Raw genomic sequence first — 2,500 nt, 5'->3', positions numbered from 1 at the left:
TGTGTGTGTGCAATTTGTTGGCTGTTGTTTATTGATATAACCTTTGTAACATTAGGTGCGTTAGTTTTTTGTTTTTGTTTTGTTTTGTTTTACTTTTTCAAATGATTGGATAAAACGACACTGTAACTTCCCCTGTACCCCCCCCCCCCCCCGCACCCCCCCCTGTCAAAGAGGGAGAGAGAGAGTGGGGAGAGGAGAGAGAGAGAGTGGGGAGAGAGAGAGAGAGAGAGAGTGGGGAGAGAGAGAGAGAGAGTGGGGAGAGGAGAGAGAGAGAGAGTGGGGAGAGAGAGAGAGAGAGGGGAGAGAGAGAGTGGGGAGAGGAGAGAGAGAGAGTGGGGAGAAGAGAGAGAGAGAGAGTGGGGAGAGAGAGAGAGAGAGTGGGGAGAGGAGAGAGAGAGAGAGTGGGGAGAGGAGAGAGAGAGATAGAGTGGGGAGAGGAGAGAGAGAGAGAGTGGGGAGAGGAGAGAGAGAGAGTGGGGAGAGGAGAGAGAGAGAGTGGGGCGAGGAGAGAGAGAGAGTGGGGAGAGAGAGAGAGAGAGAGTGGGGAGAGGAGAGAGAGAGAGTGGGGAGAGGAGAGAGAGAGAGTGGGGCGAGGAGAGAGAGAGAGTGGGGAGAGAGAGAGAGAGAGTGGGGAGAGAGAGAATGGGGAGAGGAGAGAGAGAGTGGGGAGAAGAGAGAGAGAGAGAGTGGGGAGAGAGAGAGAGAGAGTGGGGAGAGGAGAGAGAGAGAGAGTGGGGAGAGGAGAGAGAGAGATAGAGTGGGGAGAGGAGAGAGAGAGAGAGTGGGGAGAGGAGAGAGTGGGGAGAGAGAGAGAGTGGGGAGAGGAGAGAGAGTGGGGAGAGAGAAAGAGTGGGGAGAGGAGAGAGAGAGATAGAGTGGGGAGAGGAGAGAGAGAGAGAGTGGGGAGAGGAGAGAGAGAGAGAGTGGGGAGAGGAGAGAGAGAGACAGAGGGCTGGAGGGGTAGGGGATGGGGGGGACTTGTAACTACCCTGCACTGAGATAACAATAATCTTCCCCAATAGTCAGAAACATGAAACGTGATCAGAGATTTAAGGAGCGAAAAAGAAAAGACAAAAAAAAAAAAATGGAGGGAAAAAAGACGGCGGCTTGCACGTTTAGAACGTATCGACCATATTTGTAAAGCGCATTCCCCCAGCAGACAGGAAAATTACTCGGATTTTTGTTGTTGTTGTTTGCTTGTTTGTTTTAAGATCGTGTAATAACTGGGCAGTATAACCAGAAAGGTTCCCGCTGACACTGTAGATTACTTCATCTACCCTTTAGTGATCATTTTAGGAGAATGAGAAGAGAGAGAGAGAGAGAGAGAGAGAGAGAGAGAGAGAGAGAGAGAGAGAGATGCATCAAAGCATTAACTCACTCAGTACGGTCAGTCCCCTCTTCTCCTCTACACGGACCCCTCGGATGTCCAGTGGGTGTGTCAATGACCCAACTTTTAGCTTCCGTCGTCAGAATTGTTGTATTCTTTGTCAACATTCACCTCTTCAGTACAAGAGCTTTCCGCTTGCGGTAACGCTGTTAACGTCGTCTCTTTCGCTGTTCGTATGGAGAGAGTTAACTGGAAGGAGAAGAGACATGGCGAATGCAGTGTTCTCTGATGACTGGTAAATGAATTGGTAACGAGACCATTAACCCTTTCACCGCCAGTCAATCTAGAGTGCAAAATTCCCTTGTGCTACAAACACGGAAGATTATGGTGTCTACTAATAGCTGGGGATTCCCCCTGTGATGTGTAGAAATAATTACCTATTCTACCACCGAACATAAAGAGCAGTAAGTTCATGGATAAAAAAACAACAACCACCATGATCTAGACACCGTTCAGTGACATGGGTCCTCTACCTAACTGCTGCATAAATGCGAGCTTGGCAGTGAAAGGGTTAAAATCGGATAGCAATAGCAGTCGGGAAGACAGAGAGACAGACAGACAGACAAACCGACAGAGAACTGGGTGTGGAGACAATGGACTCAGATGCTGACTGTATAATCACAGTAACTTTTGAGGACAAAACACTCGAATATGATGCAAACGCACGTCCGTAGCAATATGATGGTATTTCTTCTGTCTGACGCTCTAGGTACGTCTCCTCCCGTTGTCATGGTTACTGACCACGTGATTTCTATTGGTTGATCGACACTGATCAGAATTGTTTGAACATGGCACGGGCTTTGCAACACTCGTTTGGAATGAACTGTTTTCTAACGTAATTATGAGACAGAGAGAGTTGGGGTTGTGGGGCGAGGGTGGGGGTGGGGTGGGGGGTGGGGGGAGACGCAGAGAGAGGTGAAATATAAAAAAAAAAAGAAAGGAGGGAAGAGAGAGACAAAGCCAGAGAGAGAGAGAGGGAGAGAGAGAGAGAGAGAGAGAGACAGAGACAGAGAGAGAGAGTGTTGGGTGAGGAATTTTATTAGCGTCATTCTTTTACTCATATATCTTAATTTTACTTATTAAATATAAAACTGCACCGTCATTCAATACGTG

At 48.2% G+C, this 2,500-nt stretch overlaps 2 protein-coding genes across 3 annotated transcripts in view; both read left to right on the top strand.

Moving 5' to 3' along the window:
• The window catches only part of LOC143286993 (uncharacterized), a 227,919-nt gene that overhangs the window by 82,547 nt on the left and 142,872 nt on the right, over window positions 1–2,500 (top strand). The window lies entirely within an intron of this gene.
• Window positions 1–2,500, top strand: part of LOC143286992 (uncharacterized) — a 107,811-nt gene that overhangs the window by 4,031 nt on the left and 101,280 nt on the right. The window lies entirely within an intron of this gene.

This window comes from Babylonia areolata, chromosome 10 (genome assembly GCF_041734735.1).
Source record: "Babylonia areolata isolate BAREFJ2019XMU chromosome 10, ASM4173473v1, whole genome shotgun sequence".
In the NCBI taxonomy this organism is placed as follows: Eukaryota; Metazoa; Mollusca; class Gastropoda; order Neogastropoda; family Buccinidae; genus Babylonia; species Babylonia areolata.
The sequence above is the reverse complement of the archived record's forward strand: the minus strand, read 5'-3'. Positions and strand labels throughout refer to the sequence as shown.